At 33.9% G+C, this 27,903-nt stretch overlaps 1 protein-coding gene across 3 annotated transcripts in view; it reads right to left on the bottom strand.

The window, feature by feature from the left end:
* CCDC91 (coiled-coil domain containing 91) overlaps window positions 1-27,903 on the bottom strand; it is a 380,006-nt gene that overhangs the window by 290,090 nt on the left and 62,013 nt on the right. Inside the window, exon 2 of one of the 3 annotated variants that reach the window (XM_066368875.1) lies at window positions 19,405-19,465. The exons of the other annotated variants lie outside the window; for them this stretch is intronic. The gene's annotated coding sequence lies outside the window, so the exon portion shown is untranslated. The remainder of the gene's footprint in view (window positions 1-19,404; window positions 19,466-27,903) is intronic. 3 annotated transcript variants of the gene reach the window in all.

Below are 27,903 nucleotides of genomic sequence, written 5' to 3'. Positions count from 1 at the left end.
CTCTTTGGGTTCCTCACTGGGAACTTTGTGCCCACAAACAATGTTATTGCACTAGTCCAGATCCCATAAGAGAAGCTCACCAGAGAAAAACTTGATTTTCTTAGTAAGGAGACATGCTTTTTTAGCCTATAACTGGATGGGTAAATTTATTTCAGAAGAGAATTTGTGGAAGACCTCTTTTCAGCTTTAATCCAAGCCACATTTACCTTAAACCTTTAACAACAGAGCTACTTTTCTAATTTCTATGATTTTTAGTTCTATTTCTCAATTGATTCAGAATCTAAAGTCGTAACAAGGCAACTGATAGTAGCCACCTCTCCCTGAAGAACCACCAACACTAACCAACACTTCTACTAAAAACTATCAGAAAATTCACTAAAAACTTCATGTTTCCCATTTCCAGCTGATTCACAGTGCTGCCTACCACATCTACTTTTTCTCTAATTAAGCCTCTTTCTCTCCTTCTACTGAAACTATTTCAAGGATTCTCAGTTCTCCCCAGACAAGCCAACCTTTATATTCCTTTCAGTAATCAAAGCACATTACCAAGCCTCTTGCTAAAATGAGAAAAAAGAAAGCATTTTGAGAGAAGTCTCTTAACTTCTTTCTACCAAAACTACAGTCACCAGAATCTGTACCAGCTCCTGCACTTTATTCCACAACAAAGAAAGACGGATCCTAAGGCTAATTCCTCCATCTGTGCTCGCAGAGACTTGGCTCTGAATTGCTCCTTCTCTTAAATATTCAGCTTCACCCTCTTATTTGGTTCCTTCTTATTAACACTGAAACATGTTCACAGTCCTACATCTTTAAAAATGAAACAAAACAAAAACAAAAGCAAAACCATCATCAACTACACATTCTTCTCCAGCCACAACCCTTTCCTTTTCACAACTCAACATCATAAATGTTCTATTCTTACAACCCATGCCTGCAACCAATTACCTCCTTTTCACTAAATGCTAAAAGACAATTTCAATTCCTTGTCTTACTTGAACACTAACAGCATTTGAACAGTCTCTACTTCTAAAAACACTCTCACCCTGTGGTTCGTAAGACAATCATACTTTTCCCCCCTCTTTCTTCTTATTTTTTTTGACTCCTCCCCAATCTCCCTTGAAGGTTCTTCTACCTGCTTTTTAAATCTTGCCATTCCTAAGCATTTCACCTTAGCCTTCTTTTTAATCTCACTTCAAAGACACTCCTTGAACTACTTCATTCACTGCTTTGGATTCATTTGCAAAGATACACTAAAGAACCTCTAGATCAGATCCATCTCTTGAGCTTCAGATTCACATACCCAACAGAGAACTGAATAGTTTCTATTTCAATCTAACAGGCACCTCAAATTCAATACAACCAAAAGTGAACTCAGGATATCTCCCATGAACCTCAAATTTACTCTTACTCCAGGATTCCTTCACCCACCTATTGGCCCTACCATCTGCAACACAGTTTAGCCAATACAAAAACCTGGAGCCATCACTTCCTCCTCCTCTCTCTCATTCCACATTATCAATCCTCAAATACAATGTCTTAAATATCTCTAGATACCACTTACTCTATTCAGGGCCCAACAGCTCCCTTCACCCTAGGTAAGGCCACTATTATCTTTTACCTGGCTTATTATTGATATTTCAACAGCCTCCGATACTGTTATTTCCAGTTTGCTCCTTCCTACTCCACTCTCCACTCTGCTACCCAAGTGATCCGTCTAAATACTCATCTACTTAAAACCTTTCAATGACTCATCATTTTATGGATTAAGTCAAAATTATTAACATAAATTTTTAGAACTTTGTAATGTAACTGTTACTATCATCCTCATCTCTAGCACATCCATACCTTGCAATCACACAAGAATTTATATGTGAACCATGTAACTCTGGCCAAAGCACCATACCTCCCTTGGCGATAGTGTCCTCATATATAAAGCGAACAGGTTGACTAGATGACTTCTAACATATTACAGTACAAAATCCTTTAAATATGTTACCCTATGACTAAAATCAAATTACTTTCTTCTTCACAAAAAACTTTCTAAATACTTTCTATTTTAAATGTTATTTTCAGACAATAGTATTATCATTTTTAATCCATCCAGAATACAGAAACTATATGTCACTTCTTAATCTTCACTTGACACCACAGACAGGTATGTCACTCAATCCTGTATTGTGATTCAGATTTCTATCATTATTTCTGGGAAATTACTGGACGCTATTTCTGGTCATTCTGCTCTCCAATCCATTCATCACACTGAATAACTACAAAACAATGAAATTTTAAATTCTAAAACTATCACCACGTTAAGCTCAAATCAAAATCTTTCAAAACAATAATGACAAATCCCTACCTGTATGGAAAAATGAGCTATGGAGCCTCACATGTAAGCAAAATAAACATGAAGACAAAGTTGTGAACTGTATTGGCACCAATGATTGAAAGTAAAAAATATGTCCTGTAAATAGCCTACAATTATATCATAGTATTAAGGTACCCTATACAACAAACAACACAGAAAAGTGTTAGATAACAACACAGTAAAGTCAATGTTGACAACATTAAGTACAGATGGTCACAGATTTAATGTTTTCTCTAAGTGAGAAAATGTTTCTTATCTTTCATAGTTTTATATGCTCTTGTCTATATTCTTTTCTATATATAATGAAGTCTCATTTATCTAGACTGATATGTTTAATAACAATCTCATCTACTTACAACATGGCTATTCTGACACAATTTAAGTATAAAACTCTTTGAGGTAAACAAAAAGGAAATTACAAATTCATTGTCTTGGTGTTCAAATACTTGACTTGTAGACAGCATCAAACCCTTATTGAAAAATTGTTTACTCTTCTATTAGATACACTGGGAGGACCCCAGTACCTCCCTAACTTCATTTATAATGCCTCCAACCCCCTACGTTCTAGCTACACTGCATTCCTACCAATCACACTCCAGCCTCAAGGCACCTGTTTTATTGTTTGTTTGTTTTTAAAATAAAATTAACATATGGGTATCCACCACCCAGCCTAAAACTAAAGATCTTAACAGTAAATTACAAATGTAACCCCACCCTGTATCCTCCAGACTCAATAATCCTGAATTTATTTTTCATCATTCCCTTGCTTTCAAATTAATAGTTTCATTTTGTTTACATCGACTACCAAAAAGGAAGTTATTTTTATTTTACTATTTTTAAAGGATATCCCATGACATATAAACTTGGGGGGATTTAGTTTCACATAAAATTATAATTATGTTGTTAATATTATTTTAACTACCATTGTTTTTTCTTTTCTTTTTTTCTTTTCTGACAGAGAGAGAGAAGCGTCAGAGAGAGGGACAGACAGGAAGGGAGAGAGATGAAAAGCATCAATTCTTTGTTGCAGTACTTTAGTTGTTTGATGATTGCTTTCTCATATGTGCCTTGTTCTACAGCAGAGTGAGTGACCCCTTGCTCAAGCCAGCGACCCTGCACTCAGTGAGCCCGTGCTCAAGCCAGATGAGCCCGGGTTCAAGCCGGCAACCTTGGGGCTTCAAACTTGGGTCCTCTGCATCCCAATCCAACACTCTATCTACTTCGCCACCACCTGGTCAGGCTACCATTCATTCTGTTGAATGCTATAAAATAGTACAGTTTATTCAGTCATTTTTGTGTCACTAAACATTTGGGTAGTTACAAATACTTTATTACTGAGAAGAGAACTATCATGAACATTCTCCAACACATCTACTTTTGTACATACACAGAAAGAATTCTCTTAGGTATTCGCCTACAGTTAAAATCAGTGGGTTGTAAAGTTTGTGTTTAGCGTCACAAGATAATGAAAAACTATTTTTCAAAATGGCAGCATACAAATTGTACCTGCAGAAGTAACATATAAAAGTACTGTGAATCCTCATCCGTTCCATTTGATTTTAAGTGGGATCTCATTGTGTATTTTATTTGATTTTCCCAATCATTAATGAAATTGAAATTTCTTCTACAGATTATTAATCATGATTCCTCTTTTGCGAAACACCTATTTATAGTTTTCATTACTTGTCTACTGTTGTCTGTACTTTTTAACTAATTTTTAAAAATATTCTTGATGTTAATCATTGTCAGAAGTGCATATTATTATGCAATTATCACCATTCATCTCCAGAACTCTATGTTTTGTAAAACTGAAATTCTGTACCTATTACACAAGAATTCCCCACTCCTCTCTCCAGTCTCTGAAAATCACCACTCTATTTTATATCTCTATGATTTTTGACTACTCTACGTACCTCCCATAAGTAGAATAATACAGTATGTGCTGTTTTGTGGCTGACTTATTTCACATAGCATAATGTCCTCAAAATTCTTCCAAGTTGTAGCATATGTCAGAATTTCCTTTCTTTTTAAGACTGAATAATATTCCATTTTGTGCACAGACCACATTTTGCTTATCCATTCATCATCTGTCCATTTAACACTTGGCAGTTTCCATGTTTTAGCTATTGTGAATACATGGGTGTACAAATATCTCTGGGATCCTGTTTTTAATTCTTTGGGACATATATTCTAAGTAGAATTGCTGGATTATATAGTAATTTTAGTTTTAATATTTTTGAGGAACTGCCATACTGTTTTCCACAACAGTTACACCATTTTGCATTCCCATCAGCATTGCCCAAGGGTTCCAATTTCTCTACATCTTCCTCAACTTATTATATTCTGGTATTTTAATAGTAATTTCCTAATGGATATGAGGGATATCTCACCATAGTTTTGATTTGTGTTTCCCTAATGAGTAATGATGTTGAGCCTCTTTTATTATCTATTAGATATACAAACTTATTGGCCATTTGTATATCTTCTTTAAACAAATGTCTAAGTCCTTCACCCATTTTCTTAAAACTGGTTGCTTTCTGTTTTAGGAGTTCTCCACATATTCTGGAGAGTGCCACATTACTTTGTTGATAGTCTGTCTTCTGTTGCTTAACCTTTTTAAAATTTTCATCAAGTCCAATTTCCCTACTTTTTCTTTTGTTGTCTGTGCCTTTGGTTTAATATTCAAATTATCACTGTCAAATCCAATGTCACAAAATTATGCCCAACATTTTCAACTAAAACTTTTATAAATTTTAGGTCTTACACTTGGGTCATGGACCCATTTTGAGTTAATTTTTGTGTATGATATTAGGTAAGAGGCCAAATTCATTCTGTTGCATGTGGATATTCACTTTTCCCAGCACCATTTGTTGGACTGTCTTTTCCTCATTAAATGGTCTTGGCACCCTTCTTGAAAATCATTTCACCATAAATATAAGGGTTTATTTCCAGATTCTATTCTATTCCTTAGGTCTATATATCTCTCTTTATGTTAATGCCACATTGTTTTGATTACTATATCTTTGTAGTAAGTTTTAAGATTAGAGACTGTGAATCTTCCAGCATTCTTTTCTTCTTTTCAGGATTAATTTGGCTTTTCAACGTCCCTTTAGAATCCACATAAGTTTTAGAATGAGCTTTTCTATTTCTGCAAAAAAATTTTTATACAAATTTTTATAAGAAATTCATAAATCTGTAGATCACTTAGAGTTAGTATTGGCATCTTAATAATATTAAGTCTTCCCACTCCATGACATAGAATGTCTTTTCATTTATTTATGTCTTCTTTATTTCTTTTAAAAATGTTTTGTAGTTTTCTTTGTATAAGTCTTTAATTTCCTTGGTTAAGTTAATTAAGTATTTTATTCTTCTTGATGCTGTTGTTAATAAAATTGTTTTTCTTAATTTCCTCCTTAGCCTGACCAGGCAGTGGCGCAATGGATAGAGTGTCGAACTGGGATGCGGAGGACCCAGGTTCCAGACCCCGAGGTCGCCAGCTTGAGCGCGGGCTCATCTGGTTTGAGCAAAAAGATCACCAGCTTGGACCCAAGGTCGCTGGCTTGAGCAAGGGGTAACTCGGTCTGCTGTAGCCCCACGGTCAAGGCACATATGAGAAAGCAATCAATGAACAACTAAAGTGCCACAACGAAAAACTGATGATTGATGCTTCTCATCTCTTTCCGTTCCTGTCTGTCTGTCTGTCCCTATTTATCCCTCTCTCTGACTTCTCTCTGTCTCTGTAAAAAAATAATAATAATCATAATTTCCTCCTTAGATCGTCTTTGTTAGTATATATAAATGCAACTTTTTTGTGTATTTTGACTTCATCCAGATACCTTGATGAATTCATTTATTAATTCCAACAGATTTTTTTTATTGAATCTTTAGGATTTTTTACATATAACAAAGATAATTTAACTTCTTTCTTTCAAATTAACATGCCTTTTATTTCCCGTCATCTTTTTAATCTCTGATTTACCTGTGGTTATGTCTTTTTCATTCTATACAAACTAAGTTGTATTTATATCTATAAAATATATTATTTTGATCTATATCTTTGTTGATTTTTTCTTCAACTATCAATAATCACAAAAGGTAATTTGAAATTCCCATTGTAATAGTAGAAGTATTAATTTCTCCCTATAGTTCTATCTATATTTTGCTTCATATATGATGCTATACATTCTTTATAAATTTAAATATTTTTCATTACAAAGTGACCAAGTCCTAATATGATGTTTTAAGGTTGATATTGGATAATATTAGTATAGGTATCTAGCTTTTTATTCATGCTTCAAGACTTTATACGGACTATTCTCTCTGCCAACAATAATCTTCCCTCGAATAAGCTGTTTACCTAACTTTCTTACATCTACCAAGTCCAGGTTCAAATATCAACTCCACTGTAACGACACAATTTTAAACAATAAAGCCCTCCCCCTACCCAAGCATTCGATTCCTCTTTCCTGGTTCTGTTTTCTATAGTACTCAACATTTTTTAACATTTTGTATTTATGTATTTCTTTAAAGATAATGTTTATTTTCTGTCTTCCTCAAACACACACTAAATACAAATTCCACAAGGACAGGTACTGTTATCAGTTTGGTCAACAGTGTATCTCCATCACATAGAAGTGCCTGGCATATACATAGTGCTTAAAGTTTTCTTGCTGAATGAATAAATAAAAAATTCTCAACTTCAAAGATTACCAGGTAAATACAAATTTTAAAACAGTAAGATGCTATGACATCATACTTTTTAACCAAAACCTATTTTTAAAATTGTTTTATTTATTCATTTTTTTAGATAGGTGAGGGGACAGGGGAGAGGGGGGGAGCAGGAAGCATCAAATCCCATATGTGTCTTGACCAGGAAAGCTCAGGATTTCAAATGAGTGACAAATCAAAAAACTTTTTAAATGTAAATAATAATAAACCAATTGCCCGTCAAGAAGACCTCTGCTACATACCCCCCTAAAAAGAAAAAGACTGGGGCAGGGCAAACTATTGTAAGAGTCTTCTGACAGTAAAAGTATGAAGGAAATAACTGACTTCCACATCTCAGAACCATTCTCCATACAAAGTAAAAGAAAATGCCGTTTGGAGAAGGCAGAAAACCCTCCCATTCTCTGTACCTACGCAAATATAGAAGCCAATAGAGAAGAAACTAATTCTACACAAATTTTTTTAGAAAAAAGGAAGAAAGACTATTTCCCAATTTATTAAACTTTGTTTTATGACCAATTATGTGATCTATCTTTATAAAAGTTCCATACGCATATGAAAAGAATGTATATTCTTAAACTATTGGGTTTAGTAGTTTACAAATGTCATCTAGGTCACATTGGTTGAAAGTTTTGTTAAAGTCTTTAATACCTCTACTATAGTGATTTTCAACCTGTATGCCATGAGAATTTTTAAAACATGTAACACCTAACTATTTAGTCAGAGGCACTGACCTTATTTCCCTCAGATTGTCAAATAAAAAAATGGCCACAGCCAACATAGTAATAGTCGTCCAATGTGACTGAATCAAACTACCTAATTTTTTTTTATCAGAAAAGCAAAAAATATATTTTTGTTGTGCCACAGAATTTTAGTAATTATTTCATGTGTGCTATAAGATGAAAAAATTTGTTATCGCTGCTCTATTATTTTCTGTCTACTTTTAACAAATATTGACAGTTAAAATTTTCAACTACAATTGCAAATATGTCTTTTTCTCTTATATAGTCAGTTTTCCCTTCACAAATTTTGAAGCTCTGTTATTAGGTACATACATACTTAGGATCATTATATCTTCTCGACTAATTGATATTTCAATCATTATCAAATGTTTTTTATCTAGAGTACACTTCTTTGTCATTAAGTTTAAGTTATCTGGCATTAACAACAATAATTTTGCTTTCTCATGACTGATATTTGCAAAGTTTACCTTTTCCATCCCCTTACATTCGACCTTTATGTGCATCTCTTACAAATAGCATATATGGTTTAAGTCCATTCCGACATTCTGCTCTTGGAGTTTTATTCGTTCTACATTAAACATGATTCTTGATATGATGTTTATAATAAAATCATCTTGCTACTTATATTCTATCAGTCCCATCTCTACTTTGTTTCTCCTCTTCTCCTGCCTTCTTTGAATTAATATCTTTTTCACTTTCTCTCATATCTCTTTATCTCCTTCTTGATGTTATAGTTATACATCTTTTTAAGTCGTTGCTAAGTATGTATCCTTATGACCTTTCTGCCTTAGTTTCATAATACATTATTAATTTATTAAGTTTTAGAAACAGCAATACCAATTACCCAACAGAATAAAAAGCATACCAATTTTGTGGTATCAATAGAATTTATGTCTTTTTAAAACAGTAATAAAAATTATGAGACAAACAAAAAGGAAATAGTCAAGAGATAAAGAAATCAACAAAACAAGACCAAGAGATGATCCAGATGATAGAAACTTTAAAAAAATCAACTGTGATTAATATAAGAATATAGTGAAACATTAGAAAACATGCATGAGCAGACATCAACAGGTAGATGGGAATTATCAAAAAGAACAAAATGAAAATGATGGTAATGAAAAACACTATCTGAGAGATCATCGGCTTTTATGGGCTTATTATTAGACTGCACAGATCAGAAAAAAAGTTAATAAATTAGAAAACAGGTCAAGATAAACCATCCAAATTGAAACATACACAAAAACAAATATACTTGATGAAGAAAAGAAAGCACCCATCCATGACCTGCAGAACAGTGTCATAGAGCCTATCATATATGTAGTTAAAATCCCAGAAAGAGAAAGCAGAGAGAATGGAACAAAGATATGTCTGAAGACATGAGGGCTGAGAATTTTTCAAAATCAATTAAACACAACAAACGCAAATCAAGAAAATTCAAAGAAATCCATACCAGATAATAACTACTAAGTGCAGAAACTCTCATAAAAACTAATGTAAGGTAAGACACACTACAAACAATTAAAAAGAGTAAAGCAGGTGAAAGATTTGGAAAGATCTCTCAGAATAGGTGATTAAGAGCAAATTCTATCTTTTTCTCCTCTAGTAAGTAACAAATAACTCTGCTACTAATTCCTTTCTTCAGATTCAAAGGATGTGTAAAAATTTTAAATGTCAAATAATTGAATGATGTAAAAATAGCTAAGCTGTTACAAAATTGGCTGTCTGAATCTATACCAATACTATTCACTTAAGTATAAAATAATGCTAGTTATTTCCAGAGACTTAAAGTATTTGTCCTACTAAGATACATGAAACTAAAGTTTTATCATTAATAAATCATAAAGAGACTGAAAATATTTTAACTATGATATTGAGTAAAATGTCCAGTTTATTCCATATTTAAATTCTGCAAATGCCGCCTGACCAGGCAGTGGCGCAGTAGATACAGCATCAGACTGGGATGCAGAGGACCCAGGTTCAAGACCCGGAGGTCGCCAGCTTGAGTGTGGGCTCACCTGGTTTGAGCAAAGCTCACCAGCTTGGACCCAAGGTCACTGGCTTGAGCAAGGGGTTGTTACTCAGTCTGCTGAAGGCCCACAGTCAAGGCACATATGAGAAAGCAATCAATGAACAACTAAGGTGTCACAACGAAAAACTAATGATTGATGCTTCTCATCTCTCTTCGCTCCTGTCTGTCTGTCCCTGTCTATCCCTCTCTCTGACTCTTTCTCTGTCTCTGAAAAAAAAATGCAGACTCTGAACCAGGATTTGCATTTTTATAAATTCTGCAAATGCCTAAAACATAACTTAAAAATTATTTTTATCATAAATAAAAGCCATTATAGAGCAAGATATTCATTTTAATGAGTATTTTCTAAATTTTGTTTTGTGATATTTGAGCTATACTTTTCTCCAAAATTTTACTGTCAAAACCAATTAAAATAACTTACTATAATCCTCAAAAAAACTGTTTTCATTCTATCTTATTTGTTTCCAATACTCAAATATGTACATATATTTAAATTATACATGAAATTACAAATTCCCTTTTTACACTAAATTATAAATATAGTTCTATTAATGGCTTTATAAATGTAATCTTCAGTTATATTATTCATATCCACATAATATCTCATCAACATGACTATTTTACCATTTTCCTATTTTTAAACATTAAAACTTAGCCAATATATTCCCTATTATATAGCTAATACCACAATGACTTCTTGATACAGAATGATTATTTCAGTGTACAAATACTGCTTGATAAAGTTTGTTGAATGACTTTCCAAAGGAGCTATACTAATTAACACACTACATTCAATTATTTTTTAAAAAATCTTTTGCATATATAAACACATCAATGTATACTTTTAACTTTAAAGCATAAGTATAATCATACCATATTAAAACTGTTGATTTAAATGCAGTCTTTCTTTTCCTTTGTGGACATGGTTTTCTACCTTACTTACATCTCCTTTCCTCCCACCTGTCCACCCAGATGGCCCAAGTTAATGACCTAATATGTATCTAGCCTGTACTTCTATTCTTAGAGATTCATATACAAATATGTATTCTCAGATACATGTATTCATATATAATGGTATTGTCATGTCCTGCTTTTTTAATATAAAATTTCACACATCTTTCATTATCTTTTCTCACATACTAATACTCAATGAAAATTCTTCCTAGACTATTTGCACATATTTGATTAATTCTCTTTAACTGCTACTAAGATTTCATCCAGTAGATACAAAATAAAAACATATTTACTCAACCATTCATCTATTGACAGACACGTACTTTGTTTCCAGTACTTTGCCACATGTGGAGATATATTTCTATGTGGTAGATTCCAAAAAATTGAATTGCTAGGACACTAGTATATACATATATATTGTTCATTAGATATTGTCAGATCACCTTCCAAAAAGGCTCCATAAATCCACATTTCCAGTAGCAAAGTATAAAAAAAAAACTTTTTATGTTCATGTCAGCAAAATATTATTATTGGTCCTTTTCTCTTTTTCCATTTTTTTTGTTTGTTTTGTTTTTGTTTTCAAGAAGGACAGGGGCCTAAGGAGGCATTTTGATAGATATAATGTTATATTACTTTGTATATTACTTCATTAATTTGCATTCCTCTGCTAGTGAGTTTGAATATATTGTTACTGGCCATTTATACTGGCTCATTTTCCTATATTACCCAATACCCAAGCAGTTATTTCATATAACAGGTATTATCCTCGTCCTTCCTCTGCATTGCCAATATTTTTTATAAAACCCACAGTTTGTATGGTATATTTTTTATTCAGAAGTTAAGTTTTATATAGTCAAATATATTTCTCTTTCTGCAGAGCTTATAATTTATAATGGTGATGAAGGTCTCCCTCACCCCAGGAATGCACATGTATTCTCCTATATTTAGTGCAGAATTTTTATTATTAAGTCTTTCCATGTGGAATTTATTTGTGTGTATTGTATAAGATTGGGATCCAAATTCATTTCCCGCAAAATGAATAAACAGATGTGCCAGAGCTACTTATTAAATAATCCACCCTCATTCTTCTGAATTGAATTTTCATATATAACACTCTTGTATGTATAGGAATCTATTTGAAGATCCTCTATTTTGTTCCCATGATTTATCCAAAGTTTTTCAATACAATTTATCAAACATTCTGCTCTCGACCATGACCGTAGCCCCAGCATCAAGCACAATGGTCAATCATTATTTGCTAAATGAATCTTATTAAACAGATAAAGTATCTTTAGTCATTTGCTGATAGTGCCTAGTCTATTTTCCTCCTAAGCTGTGTCTTACTCTCAACTCTATTCCTACAGACAGTAGAATATATCATTTCATAATTAAACAAATAATAATAAAGTTGATTCTGACTACCCCTTAGTAAGAAATGACTTTGTTTCCTAAAGTTCATTAACCCTGTTAAATTCCCACAGTTCAACTGGGTATTTTCCTTAGGGTTAATGGAGTTCTACTACCATGTTACTATATAAGTTTTGCCCACAAATCATATTTATTTGTAATGCCAAAGTTATTTATCAGTTGATATTTAAAGTAATATCCAAATAATATCAAATCCAGCCTATATAAATGATGCAGATAAATGTGAATAAATCTAGTTAGTCAGAAAAATAAAATAGCAGGAAACACTTTATCAGTAATAGCTGACAAAGATAAAAAGTGACTTATCATCTAAGCAAAATATACTAAGACGGGTAGTAGATCAGTGATAGAGTTAGGTAGACATCAGGGATCCACTGAGACTAGTCTCCTGAATTGGACATCTTATATTAAAAATTAAAAACAAGATCAAAATATACCATCATACTGGAGATAAACTCAAAATACTGTATAATGAGACTGTCAGACACTGGAATGACAAATTCCAATTATATAAATATAAACATGTTAAATACTAGGCACTGTACTGTGCATACAGAATAAGACAAACATTCTCTCTGCCTGCAGGAAGTCTACTTTCTAATGTGACATTTGGTAAGGAACAAGTAAACATATTAATTATCAATTTGGATGAATGGTACAGAAAACTAAAGAGAGACTAAATAGGGAAAAAAATAAAGAACTGAGTGGTAAAAGAAGGATCATCTGACAGGCTAAGATTTAGGGTGTCACCCAAAAAGTAAGAAGAGGCTAACAGTAAAAAGAAAGTTCATTTGTGAGTATGTCCAGCTCACAGGAAGAGAAGAAGATTAAGTCTAACATACTTCAGTGATTACAGAAACATATATGAAATATATATTTAATTTTATTTAATTATGAAATAATATATTCTACTGTATGTGGGAAATAGAGGTGGAAGTAAGGCAACAAGCCTAGGAGCAAAATAGACTAGGCACTATTAGCAAATGGCTAAAAAATTTTTTTAAAAAGATACTTTGCTTAATAAGATTCATTCAGCAAATAATGATTGAGCCACTATGCTTGATGCTAAGGATATGATCATGGTTAAGAGAAGACTAATTGATAAACTGTATTGAAAAACTTTAAATAAATCATAGGAACAAAATAGAGGATCTTAAAATAGATTGCTATATATACAAGAGTGTTACCTTATTTTCCCAAAAAACATTTACAGGTTCAGAGATTAGAACCTGTTTTTCTCTTTCAGTTTTTGAAGGGCATTACAAGCCATCACATTATAATTTTTAAAAATATATTAACTGAACGGAAGACTTAACATAACTATTTCTGATATGTTTAGAGTTACATGAAAATCAAAGAAAATAATTCAATCATAATATAATACAAACACACAAACTTTTACTCACTATTTTTAATTTCTATTAACATATATCAGTAATATTATAGTTGCATATACTTTTGCATACTGCTTCTCTATGAAATAAGTCTCTAAAAACCATACCTACTGCATTCAAATGAAAAAAACTAAACAGATAAATATTCAGCTTTGTAAGAGTTGGAGCTGTGAATATTTTGTAATTAAAATATTTAATTATAATTTATAACAAGTTAAAAAGCGATATCCTAAGCACTAAAAATACTTAACTGTATAAATGTTATATATTATATATCTATTTGTCCATGAACATATTTCTTTCAACAAATTTTGAGAAAAAATATTCTATAATTAAAAGAAGTTCTAATTGATTTTCATATCAGATTTTCACATTTTATGTGGTCCTAAATTGTGGCTTATCCAGTTTACAGGTTTTTTAGTTACTAAAAAAAGGCTCTCACATTTTACTGAGTGGCTAATTTTAGGAAAACAATGACTATACATCACTTTATGATTGAGCGGTTTTTTACTGTAATATATAAACTTCAATATATAGTCTTTTGGACATAGCAGTCTCAAAGTGTTTTTTTTGCTTCATATAAAGAAAAAACTTGAACATAAAAACATATTAAGTAATTTATTAGAATAAAATAATTCAAGCCAAACATGACGGAATGAAAGAGAAAAAATATTATAACAGTGACATTAAATTTAACAACGTAATTATACTGTTATTAAGAACATCTATTCTATATTATATATAAAATAACAAAACCAAACAAAAACACTCTTCCACAGGATATTACCTATACCTTCTAATACCTAATATTTATATAGAATAAGAAAACAAAGTTAATGTCTACACAAAAAATGTATTAATTTATTATAATGAATTATGTAACAGAATAAAACTTCATAAGAAATACTAGTCATTTTTAAAAACAAAGTTTTAAACATTCCTGGAAATAGTCTTTGCTTAAAGAGAGGAAGCACTTAAAATTATAGTGAAATTAACATCTAAAAGTATTCTTCTTGGCACCATCAGGAAAACAGGTGCTGGTGCTAAACAATCACAGGGAAAGAAAGAGCATTTCCATTTTTGCTTTATTCAAGAAATGACTAAACACCATTATTCATTACGTTCATTTGGTATAGATTACATAATCTATATATTCTCAGCACTTAATAAAACAAAATGCACACTCAAATATTGGCTGGTAATAAAACTGATATTATTTACAACAGCAAAGCACAGCAAAATCTAGTGAAATCAATGTTTCTAATGACCATTTCAGAAATTCTTCACTGTTTCTTCATCGGTCATCAAAGAATATTATGGTAAATGTATTACTGAAAAAAAAATGTTACTCAAAAGAGCTGACTGTCTTTTATCAGATGATAAAATACACTACATTTAAAAACAAAGGTAAATTTTACCAGTTTACTTATAAAATACTACATTCAGTTCAAATAACAAAGAAGAAAAAATTAATTATAAATGTAATATTTATTTTTAAATGCTGCCTTCTAAAATATGAAACTCAGACCGAATCCACCTAAAACCAACTCACACTGTTGTCTAAAATCTCTGTTACCATGATACTCAATGGGAATTTTAGGCTGCCAAAATATTAAAACTCAAATATATCTATATACATTACTGAGCTCTGTTTTCCTCATCATTTTTTTTAATGCTATGAGGCACTATAACTCAAACCTAATGATGGAACAGGAGCTGGATTGGTAAATAACTTTACAATAGCATTATTACAATGAAGTTGCCACCAGCATTCTATAATTCATCGGTTTTACTCTCTCCAAATGTTTCATATTCAGTTAGAACTCAAGTCAATTAAATATAAACTCATGTGTTCTTCCATAGACTTCAATGTTGACAGCCACAAAAATATTCCCAAGCTTTGAAAACAAAAAGTATCATTAAACTATATACAGCATTTAAACCTGTGGCAGATTGAAAATGGCCACAAATTCTTTGGCATGTATCCTATAAAGAAGCAGAGCCTGTGTCTCCTTTTTTGAATGTTCATGGATTCTGTGACTGTTTTGACCAGTAGTCTGGGGCAGATATGATAATTGTAACATTTTCTGGGCCTGGGCCTTAGGCAATTACAGTTTCCACTTCCTGACTTTTAGAATACTTGTTCTGGAGGAAGCTACCCAGCATAAAAGAAATTTGACTATCCTGGGACCACCATGCTGTAATGTAACTGAAATAGCTTGTGAAGAGACCACATGACGAGAAAAGCACCTAATGAATCTTCTACTCTTTAAGATATCACAGCCTTAGGGCTAGATATGTGAATAAAGAGGCCTTCCGATGACACCACCTGACTACAACAGCAGGAGACCAGTAAAACCATTCCCAAATTCCTGACCTACAAAATTGTGAGCAAAATAAAATAGTTGGTTAAACCACTAAGCTTTGGGATTGTTTGTTACACAACAGATATCTCAAAGAAAAACTATAATTTTATTTTATGGCATGAATAAACTCACTATGACAATAGGAAAAAAAGCAGACTGCCAATTTGTAACTGTGAGGTAATGAAACTTTTAAAAACTTTTAAATTATCAATCACTATCTCTAGTAGAAATTCTTTTAATTGTATTTTAACTATGTCACGAGTTAATCATGATATAAACCAATGTTCACCATTAGTCTTGATTCTCACAGTGAAGAAAAGTATCGAGGTTACTGAAAAATGACCCTGCACTTGTATTTTAATCAGTTGAATTGTTCACTATCAAGAATCAGTCATTTTTTTTCTAAACATTTTAGTCTGTTTTATCTCTAAGAAGTTATATGATTTGATGAAATATTATTTAAAATCTGTAAGAAATAGAAGTAGTTGTTTCCATGAGTAGGTTGAATATTTCATAAGAACTTGATAAAGGCTAATAACCACTTGGAAAAAGAAAGGTCCATGATGAATACCAATCAAGAAACCTATGCTAATAGAAAAGATGTGGGCACAATATAAAAAAAAAAGGACTATAAATATATATTATGTATGTATATATCATTTTTATGACTATCTCCTATAGCCAAAAATTTTGTATACACTTAACAATTACCAGATCCAAATGAACGGATAAAAGAGCTTATATTATAAGCACATTTAAAAATTTTTTTATAAATTAAGCAATAAAAATGAAGTTTCAGTTTTGCAAAATGAAAAGAGTTCTCTGGTTGGACGGTGGTGATGGTACACAAGAATGTGAGTACGCTTAATGCCACTGAGTTGTACACTTTAAAATGATAAAGATGATCAATTTGGCCCTGGCTGGTTTGCCCAGTGGTAGAGCGTCGGCCTGGCGTGCAGAAGTCCCGGGTTCGATTCCCGGCAAGGGCACATAGGAGAAGCGCCCAACTGTTTCTCCACCCCTCCCCCTCTCCTTTCTCTCTGTCTCTCTCTTCTCCTCCCGCAGCCGAGGCTCTATTGGAGCAAAGATGGCCCAGGCGCTGGGGATAGCTCCTTGGCCTCTGCCCCAGGTGCTAGAGTGGCTCTGATTGCAACAGAGTGACGCCCCGGAGGGGCAGAGCGTCGCCCCCTGGTGGGCGTGCCGGGTGGATGCCAATCAGGGGCATGCGGGAGTCTGACTGTCTCTCCCCGTTTCCAGCTTCAGAAAAATACAAAAAAAAAGAAGAAGAAGAAAGATGATCAATTTTATGCAATGTCTCAAAAAAACTAAGTACATAGACTTTATATTAATAACCAGGAAAACTAAAAAAAAATGTTTAGTAAAGTAAGCCAATCACAAAGAGTACATATTATTGTATAATTCCAATTACATGAAGTTCAAGAACAGGCAAAACTAATCTATGTAACAGAAAAGAGAACAGTGATTGGGGGATAAGGCGAGTAACACGAACTGCAGGAGGAACTAAAGCAGTTTCTGGGGAAATGGAAATGTTCTATATCTTAACTGGAGTATACACAATCACACTGCTCACAAAAATTAGGGGATATTTTGTAGCTTCATATTCATTTTAAAATACCCCTCATTTTTGTGAGCAGTATATATATGTCATAACTAAACAAACTACATCTACAATCTGTATATTTCACAATACATGTAAATTTCACATTAATTTTTAATGGAGGCGGAGTGGAAAGGACAAAAGAAATTGGTCTAGAAATTAATACATGAGCACTGTCCCCTGAAACAAAATAATGGTATTTTTTAACCATCAGAATTACTACACAGAGCAATTTATTAAAAGGTAAAGTGCTGCCTAACCAGGTGGTACCACACTGGATAGAGCATCAGACTAGGACGCAGAGGACCCAGGTTCGAAGCCCCAAGGTCGCTGGCTTGAGTGTGGGATCATAGACATGACCCCATGGTCACTGGCTTGAGCCCAAAGGTCGCTGGCTTGAAGCCCAAGATTGCTGGCTTGAGCAAGGGGTTACTCACTCTACTGTAGCTCCCTGGTCAAGGCACATGTGAAACAGCAATCAATGAACAACTAAGGAGATGCAATGAAGAATAGATGCTTCTCATCTCTCTCTCTTCCTGCCTGTCTGTACCTATCTGTTTCTTTCTCTCTCTCTCTCTCTCTCTCTCTCTGTCACAAAAAAATTATATTAAATTAAATTTAAAAAAAAAATTTTTTAAGGTAAATTGCTAATTGGTAACAGAACAAGACATCTAAAATTTCTCACTAGTCAATAAAAAGGGTTTTAAAGGTGAAAAAACTATCACCATTCTTGGTTATTTAAAGAAAACAAGATATCTACAAAAACTACAAAACTTACAGCTTTATTCTGGTTAATCGACCTAATTTCTCCCCTTTAATTTGTCAATTTCATTCAATAAATCCATTGTATTTACTCTGTGTACATTACTATGTAAGGAACTAAGTATAGCAAAATACAAAGATGAATATATACAGGAACCTCTGCCTCCGAGGCATTTATCTCTGATAGGTGACATTACACAAGTATAATAGGTAACAGCTATAAGAAAAGACTTAGAGGGACCTGCAACACTCAAAACGGAACTGTACGCAGCTTAGACCAATATTTTGAAAGGTGAAATTTTTTAAGTAAGGCAAAAGAGCAGTAAGTGGCTCATGCTCCAAGCTTATCCCCCACTCTTCCCCTTTTATTACCAGCACAGGAAAATTCCATAAATATCTATGTGTTTCCAAGAAATTTTAGGATGCGGATACAAAAGGTTTCCTGTAATTTCATAAATAAAAGATAGAATATTCAAGTTTACTATTCAATGAGTGTGTGAGTAAAAGGCTCCACCATATTTCTAGTAAAAGATATACAGTACGATTCAAACCATTGACTATCAATGTTCCTGGCAATATGTGGAAAATCACAGATTTCAGACTTTTCTGGAGTGAATTATTCTGCTTTAAAATCTGAAACTCCAAAATTAGAATTATGAAGTGACAGAAAACATCACAATCTGAATTCTACTTACACAAAACCACATGGTTTTCAATGCCAAGTTCTGAATTTACAGCTGGGAAAATCACCATTGAAGATAGCTGAGTCTGGATCAGATTCGCTTAACATAAAACCAAGTGTAGACCTCAAATTACATGTGACATCTCTAGCCAGTCACATAAATAAGAATAATGCAAGCTTAAAGACAATAAATTCACCTAGACCTTTCTAAATTTGGCCACCCTCATAGTACTACACAATGTTCCTTTCCTAAAATTTTCAAATAAGTTAGAAGAAAGAAAGAAAACAAACATACCGTCATTTAAGCACAATTAAAAAAATCTAAAATTACTCACTTCAATTGTTCTGGGAAAAGTCTTCTAAACAAATCAAGATATTCTAAATCTTGAAATACACCTGTTATTTAAAAAACATAAAAGAGAAACTCAATGAGACTGTTAGATATTAAGTCTTGGCATGTCGTTTCAGAACCCTCCCAAACAACTTGTCACAAAGTGAACAGGAACAAGCTGTACTAAGGATGTACAAAGATATTCCTTTAGTTGTTTGCTTAATCAGCTACTGGCTTCCCACTAAGTTAACAAAACCAAATATAAGTCAACAGGAGTCTGTCTGCAACTATAAAATCACTTTACATTATTTGGCTTCAGAAGTTTGGACCCTATGGAAAGTCCATTTAAAATTTTACCTGGCACACACAAGCTAAAATATCTTATTTGCCGTTTGAAGCCACACCAGATTCCAACCCACAGAGACAGGATTTCCAGTTTATTTCTTATAACCCACATGTACAAAACCCAAATTACAACATCGAGAAGCACTGTTAAAATTCTGTAATAATAGTAAAGCAAAGTGGTTCACCATAGAGCTCTATTTCTTGGGAATTTTTTTAAAGGCTCTGGTATATTTATAATATACAACTTTTAAATTAAGTACTCAAACACACAAGATTCACCTTGGAACTCTAATGTAAGAGTTCTTTCTGGGTAAGGAATCAAACCAAAAACCTAGGTCAAACACTGTAAATTGAATAAATAATTTAATGATTTCTTTAAGAGAACATGATTTCAAATACTATAATTACTACAGTTTATTAAAAGTATACTTCATATTCAAATCTTTATAGAAATTAAGCTCCTGCTTCTTTATAGGTACCTATTACATGTGACTTCAAGAATTAAAACTGTCACATATCATTACATATGAAAGATATACTATAACTGCATCATTTCAGAAATATCAATCTAGTACCCAGTATTGCCCATAATAATGAATACCACTATGAGTCAAAATTATGCCACTCACTGCTACACAGAATTCAAACATGCAACCCTCACTACCATATGGGAACAAAGTTTTTAATAGTACTACCATAAACCAATAAGCAATATTATTATGCAAGAATGCTTACTCAGAATATGTGGAAGATGAAACAGTATTGATAAACAAAGCTTTCTCAGTTATTAGAGACACATGGAAAGCACTTTTGTTTTTAGCTTAAGAAAAACTTTCTAAAATACACTGGCCAATTTCCCTATTTTAGGAAATAAAGTTCAGAGAGTTCCCAAATTACATATAAACTTTACACATCAATGGCTGTTCAGGGAATAGAATGAATATATTCATAGGATGCACTATCTTCTCTTTCCACCTTTCACTCTCACCATGATCATGCAATGTGAAAGTAATACATGTTGTCAAAGACTCATTTCAAATAAGAATAAAGAAAAACTAAAAAAACTACAAAAGTGTGGCGTTGTTAAAAAGTCAACAAAGATAAAGAACAATAGGTATCCTCAAATATGTTAAGACAAAATTCCTAGCTAACAAAATGGAAAGTTCTTGATCCACAGTCCTATACCAAGTGGCATCTCTGTATTTTGCTAGCCCAACACACTTCTTTCCAAGCTTCTTGTAGCCATAAGAGTAGGCAATTAACCCAAGCGGAGCTAAATAACACAAGTCTCTCCATACTAATCAGACCTAAGGATAGGAAACTGACTACAGCTGGATCAATCAATCTTTCTTTGTGATGTTTCCAACTGGAGATAGGAGGGGGAAAGCCCCTTTTTCTTTCTAATCACAAAACTCTCCCCACCTAGTAAGTTCTGAATCCAACTGTCTTATCTTAACTTCCTCAGTATGCAAGTTCAGACCAGTTTTAGAAATAAACTTGCCTGAGCTTTGTGCCTGAGCTATATTCCCTGGAATGCTCTTCCTCCTGCTCTTTGTATGGCTGGCTATTTCTTGTGATTCGGATCGCAGCTTTAATGTCTCCTCTGGACAAAAGCTTTCTCAAGCAGTCACTTAATCACGGTCACATCATCTTATTTTAATTCTCTGCATAGCACTTATAACTTTAATATACTTCTTTTTAATACTTACTGCTATATCCCCAACACCTAGAACAGTGCCTGCCACAACTATACACTTCATAATTTGTTGAATAAGTGAATGAAAGCTGTGAAAAAATGAACCCAAAACCAGAAGCCATGGTCCTAGGCCCAGGACAAGCCAGTCTAGGAAAGAGAAAAAAAGAAAAAACAAAGTAGAACTTGCAGAGTCATCTGAGTGTCTTCGGTCATCCCCGAAACTAGTTCCAATTCTGCCCATACTGCAGTTTGGCAACATGTATCAGAGGTCTTTAAAATGGCATGCACATACCACCGTGGGGAAACAGGGACACACCGATAATCCATCAGAACGTGAAAAGAAATACCAAATAGATTTGTATTATCCTTCGCAAAGCTCTATATCTGTGTCTGTTTTATAATGTACATAACATATTATAGTCACATATATACACAATGTACAAATAAGTTTAGCCATAGTGGATGTATACCTAATACCTGATAGAGGTACACAATGGAAAAAGTCTGAAGACTATCAATGTTAATGAACAAATCTCATTTTTTTATACTAGAGTGTTTCAGGTTTCTTTCATTTCTAACAAAGGGACTGCTGAAATGTATTTGACACATATTTGGTGGTCAAATACTTATAAAATGCTGAATGCAGAGTAATACTTTATGGCTCCCAAGAATAGCCAAATGAAAGCTAAAGGCAGATAGACTACAAATCTACATAAACATAACTTTCTTAACTTTAGACCTATCCAAAGGAATCACTACCTCTCCAACTACAAAGTTCCCACTACTGGAAAGGTTCAAGTAGAAGCCTTATAACCATTAGTAAGAGAGGATAATTAGACATGATTTCACACTTGTGAGGTTGTCCAAATAACGAAAGTTAACAATGATACTAATGCTAGCAATGTAATAAAAATTTAGTCCTTGTGCCTTTGGAGGTCATAATTTAACAGACAAAAGAAGACAGACTTGCAAACATATTTATATATATATCAATACTTAGTACACATAACACATCTGTACATGTGTACAGTAACAACAGAGAAAGGTGGTGATAAACTCTGCAGGGGTAGAAATATCATATTTAAGTTGATTAATGAGGGATAAGTAAAAGCTCGGTTTTCTGCTGGACAAGACCTATCGGGGCATTCCTGACAAAGGAACAAGTAAGAAGGGACAGGAACAGAAAGCAAACAGTATGGCAAGCCTAAAATACAACAAATAAGAGGTAACTGTTGAAGGATACGGTGCAGATGGTGGGAGAAGAACCACAAAGGAAGCTGGTGGGTAAGTGGCTAGTAGCCAAGGTCTGAAGGCCCATGCTAAGGAGTTAGGAAGGAGCCACAGAAAAAGAAAAATGACTATCTTTTACAGCATACTGCTTTGTGACCACACACATACCTCATGTTTTAAGACACACTATCACTTTTAATCCTCAGAAGATCCCTGTTATTATGGATATATCAACACTTTTAAAATAAAGAAACCTAGGCTACAGAGAAACCAAGTAATTTGCCTAAAATCCTAGTTAAATTAACGTCAGAAACTAAACTCATTGAAGGAGTCTGAGAAAGCATGTGAGATACGGAGTATTTAAAGTAAGTGAACTGTGTCTTAGAAAAATGGCTATCAGGCTAAGTGGATAATTGTGTGGAAGTAGAATAGGCTAGTTTTTTAAAAGTACTACAGGCAAATATAACCCAAATGAAAGTACCGAGGGAGTGAGAATGAAGGAAAGGGTAACTGAAGGATTTCACTGAGTTCTAGCTTGAGCAAGCAGATGGAAAAGCCAGTTTGGGTAGAAGTAATGAGGCATAAAATAAGAAGATGAAGTACAAAGAATGATTAGTTTAAGTTTAGGCAACAAAGACACATTTAGTTGGATGTTTCAATAAAAGACAAACAGGAAAAGGAAGTTGACCAGAAGAGCTCTTTCTAAAAGAGAGGCGGGATAAACACATTAGAAATCATTATACACGTAGAGAAATTTTAAAAATTAGGCCAAGCAAAGTAGAAAATAAACCCGTATGCATTCCTACTAATATAAATAATTAAACAAGTGAATGATTAAGTGGGAAAGAATAAATTTTCCATGCAGAATTCCAAATACTATATACAGATCCTCTACCTGCAAGGTGATGAAACTCCCCTCTCCTTCAACGTGGGTTGCACACAGCATCTTCCTTCCAAAGAGTACAATGTTGAAAGGGGGGAAAGAAAACCTCAAAGCAGAAAAGCCTGACAAAAAACCACCTCAGCCACAGAATCCAAGTCAACATCAACAGTAAGGCATGTTGACAGTCTCCATGACATGATGTGATGAAAATAGCACTTTACCTCTGTGGTCTTCCCCCAAAACTCTTAATTCCATTTGAAAAATGAGAAAAACATCAGATCTACCCCAAATAAAGGACAATCAATAAACTATCTAACCAATACTTCTCAAAACAAACAGTCAAGGTCATCAAAAATAGATAAAATTTAAAACACCATCACAGCCAAAAGTAATATAAGAACACAAGACCACTAAATGTAATATGTGTAATATGGTATCCTGTATGAGAGTCTAAAACTTTTAAAATGGTAGATAAAAGCTATGAAAATCTGAATACAGTAGGGACTTTATTTAAAAATTATGTATGGACACTGTTTCATTAATTTTAACAAATGTTCCACACTAATGTGAGGTAATAATAATATCAGTAAAAACTGAATGTTGGGTGCTGTACTATATTCACAATTTTTTTAAAATCTAAAACTATACTAAGTAATAAAGTTTTTTTTTAATGAGACCAAAAAGGAAAAAAAAAGAAAACCACTACAATTCAAGGAATAGGTAGAAGAAAATGTTAGTAAACAAAATTTACAAGTTATCCTAGATGTAGAAAGATAGAATTATATCCTGAAAATCATAAGGAAAAAGAGTACAAGGATGAAAATAGGTGTAATATTGCAGACACCAAGAAGATAAATAAAAGGAAACCACTGGCTTTAGAAGGTCAGTGGAAAAATAAATAGAAAGTTCAGTGGGGCTGCAACGATGAAAGGTAAATACAGTGGTACCTTGAGATACGAGCAGACCAACATACAAATTTTTTAAGACAAGAGCTGAGGCTCGGGTCTGTATTTGTGTTCCAGATCCGAGCGAAATTCCGAGATACAAGTCATGATTCGGGAAACTACCGCTAGTTGGTGCGTTGGCGCACAGGTCCAATATTGGCAGCATAACACCAACATCTCTTTCTATCTCACGTGTTACCCGCATAATCAAGTCAAATCTCATGCGCTGTACTCGTTCTTGCATCATTTTTGCATTTTTTACTAACTTTTTTTGTCTGCTATCATGGGGCCGAAGAAAGTGAGTGTAAAGGACAGTGGTGAGAAGAAGAAGAGAATGATGTCGATAGAAGTAAAGCAAGAAATAACAGAAAAACATGAGCGTGGTGTAGGAGTGATTGAACTGGCAAGGCTGTACGACCCCAATACATCTACAATTTGTTCCATCCTTAAACAAAAAGATGCCATCAAAAGCGCAAATCCAGCGAAAGGAACTACAACTCTGTCCCAATTAAGGACAAATATCCATGAAGAAATGGAGAAGTTTCTGCTGGTGTAGGCGAAAGAGAAAGAGCTGGCAGGAGATACAGTGATGGAGACTGTAATATGCGAAAAGGCCCACATTATTTACGGCGACTTGAAGAAAAAAGAATCATCAACCTCAAAAGAGGCAGCAGAAGATATGTTTAAGGCAAGTCCCGTCTGGTTTGAAAATTTCAAGAAGAGGCCCTGGCCGGTTGGCTCAGCGGTAGAGCGTCGGCCTAGCGTGCGGAGGACCCGGGTTCGATTCCCGGCCAGCGCCCATTTGCTTCTCCACCCCTCCGCCGCGCTTTCCTCTCTCTCTCTTCCCCTCCCGCAGCCAACGCTCCATTGGAGCAAAGATGGCCCGGGCGCTGGGGATGGCTCTGTGGCCTCTGCCTCAGGCGCTAGAGTGGCTCTGGTCGCAACATGGCGATGCCCAGGATGGGCAGATTATCGCCCCCTGGTGGGCAGAGCGTAGACCCTGGTGGGCGTGCCGGGTGGATCCTGGTCGGGCGCATGCGGGAGTCTGTCTGACTGTCTCTCCCCGTTTCCAGCTTCAGAAAAATGAAAAAAATAAATAAATAAATAAAATTAAAAAAAAAAAAAAAGAAAATTTCAAGAAGAGATCTGGCATCCACTCGGTGGTGAGGCATGGTGAAGCTGCAAGTGCTGACGTTAAGGCAGCTGAGGAAGTACATCACACATTTTTGCTGCGCTTATCCCAAAGGAAGGTGACATCCCCCAACAAGTATTCAACTGTGACAAAACAGGATTGTTTTGGAAAAATATGCCTTGGAAAACTTTCATCACCACAGAGAAGAAGAAGCTGCCAGGCCATAAACCCATGAAGGACCGTCTGATCCTTGCAATGTGTGCAAATGCTAGCCTTGACTGTAAAGTAAAGCCACTGTTAGTGTATCATTCTGAAAATCCTCGAGCCTTTAAGACTCAAAATTCTTAAAGGAAAACTGCAGGTTATGTGGCGCGCCAATACTAGGGCATGGGTTACATGGCCGTTTTTTATTGAATGGGGAAATCTCGTCTTTGGTCCTGCAGTGAAGAAATATCTTCAAGAAACTAAACTCTAAAAAATGTCATTGGAATTTTGATGGTAATTGCATTAAATTTGTATATTGCTTTGGGTAATATGGCCATTTTGATTATATTTACTCTTCCTATCCAAGAACAAGGAATATTTTTCCATTTCATTTTATCTTTTTCGATTTCCCTTGACAATGCTTTGTAGTTTTTGTTATATAGGTCCTTTACATTCTTTGTTATGTTTATACCTAGGTATTTTATTTTTTTTGTTGCAATTGTGAAGGGTATTATTTTTTTTAGTTCGTTTTCTAATGTTTCATTGTTGGCATATAGAAAGGCAATGGATTTTTGTATATTAATTTTGTGTCTTGTGACCTTACTGTATTGGTTTATTATTTCTAATAATCTTTTTGTGGAGTCTTTGGGATTTTCTATGTATAGGATCATATCATCTGTAAAAAGTGAAACCTTTACTTCTTCTTTTCTGATATGGATGCCTTTTATTTCTTTATATTGCCTAATTAATCAAAATTCCAATGACATTTTTTAAAGAAATGAAACAAAAAATCATCAGATTTATATGGAACTATAAAAAAACCCCGAATAGCCAAAGCAATCCTAAGGAAAAAGAATGAAGCTGGGGGCATTACAATACCTGACTTCAAATTATATTATAGAGCCACGACAATCAAAACAGCATGGTATTGGCAGAAAAATAGACATTCAGACCAATGGAACAGAATAGAAAGTCCAGAAATAAAACCACATATATATGGTCAAATACTTTTCAATAAAGGGGCTAACAACATACAATGGAGAAAAGAAAGCGTCTTCAACAAATGGTGCTGGGAAAACTGGAAAGCCACATGCAAAAGAATGAAACTCAACTACAGTTTGTCCCCTTGTACTAAAATTAATTCAAAATGGATCAAAGACCTAAAGATAAGACCTGAAACAATAAAGTACATAGAAGAAAACATAAGTACTAAACTCATGGACCTGGGTTTTAAAAAGCATTTTATGAATTTGTCTCCAAAGGCAAGAGTAGTGAAGGCAAAGATAAATGAATAGGACTACATCAGACGAAAAAGATTTTGCTCAGCAAGAGAAACTGATAACAAAATAAACAGACAGCCAACTAAATGGGAAATGATATTTTCAAACAACAGCTCAGATAAGGGCCTAATATCCAAAATATACAAAGAACTCATAAAACTCAACAGCAAACAAACAAACAATCCAATAAAAAAATGGGAAGAGGACATGAACAGACACTTCTCCCAGGAAGAAATACAAATGGCCAACAGATATATGAAGAGATGCTCATCTTTAGCTATTAGAGAAATGCAAATGAAAACTACAATGAGATACCACCTCACACCTGTTAGATTAGCTATTATCAACAAGACAGATACTAGCGAGATTGGAGAGGCTGTGGAGAAAAAGGAACCCTCATTCACTGTTGGTGGGAATGTAAAGTAGTACAACCATTATGGAAGAAAGTATGGTGGTTCCTCAAAAAACTGAAAATAGAACTACCTTATGACCCAGCAATCCCTCTACTGCGTATATACCCCAAAAACTCAGAAACATTGATACATAAAGACACATGTAGCCCCATTTTCATTGCAGCATTGTTCACAGTGGCCAAAACATGGAAACAACCAAAAAGCCCTTCAATAGATGACTGGATAAAGAAGATGTGGCACATATACACTATGGAATACTACTCAGCCATAAGAAATGATGACATCGGATCATTTACAACAAAGTGGTTGGATCTTGATAACATTATACGGAGTGAAATAAGTAAATCAGAAAAAACTAAGAACTGCATGATTCCAT

Source organism: Saccopteryx leptura, chromosome 2 (genome assembly GCF_036850995.1).
Source record: "Saccopteryx leptura isolate mSacLep1 chromosome 2, mSacLep1_pri_phased_curated, whole genome shotgun sequence".
Taxonomy (NCBI): Eukaryota; Metazoa; Chordata; class Mammalia; order Chiroptera; family Emballonuridae; genus Saccopteryx; species Saccopteryx leptura.
The sequence above is the reverse complement of the archived record's forward strand: the minus strand, read 5'-3'. Positions and strand labels throughout refer to the sequence as shown.